We start from the raw sequence: 684 nt of genomic DNA on the forward strand, positions 1-684 counted from the left end.
TTGTCCACGGTGCTACTGCGTGTGCGTGTGTGCGTGTGCAGTTCGAGCTGGTGTTGACTTTCAGCCGTGCCCAGAAACACAAACAAAACTGTGTTCCACCCGTAGACACACCGAGCCACTTTCCCGTTGACTCAGTCAGACTTCGCGAGTTCACAGCAAACAGTGGAGGCGTCACGGCCGTGTGGACGAGAGCCGGCCTCGGGGCGGCGACCGGCACATCCTCTCGCACGTCCCGCCTCGGCGTTGTGTAACGAGCCTCGTTTAATACCTTGTTAGTATCGACGCAGTCATGTTGAGGAATTTTTTTCTTCTTCTTCTTCTTCTTCTTCTTCTTCCGGTTAATTCGGGCGTAGATCAGATCACACTCGACCCCGGATGCATCTTGTGTAGCTTCGAGCAGTGTGTGTGTGTGTGTGTGTGTGAATGTTACATAAGAATCTTGTGACCCCCCCCCACCTCCCCCCAATGTGTTGAAAAGATTGTGCAAAGGAGGTCAACTAGTCTCATTAAATTCTCCGTCAATGCATTTTTCTCCATCAGTTACCTCGGTGTTTGTTAGCTGAAGTCGCCCCGTCTTATTAGTTTTCTGGAGGTCCGTCTGAAAATAATCCCTCATTCATTACAAAACAAACTTCAAAAAGCTGCGTTTTTTTTTTTTTTTTTTTTGGGGGGGGGGGGGGGGGG

Source organism: Embiotoca jacksoni, unplaced genomic scaffold (assembly GCF_022577435.1).
Source record: "Embiotoca jacksoni isolate LCO1_2020_lvr unplaced genomic scaffold, fEmbJac1.0.p SCAF_37, whole genome shotgun sequence".
NCBI lineage: Eukaryota > Metazoa > Chordata > Actinopteri > Embiotocidae > Embiotoca > Embiotoca jacksoni.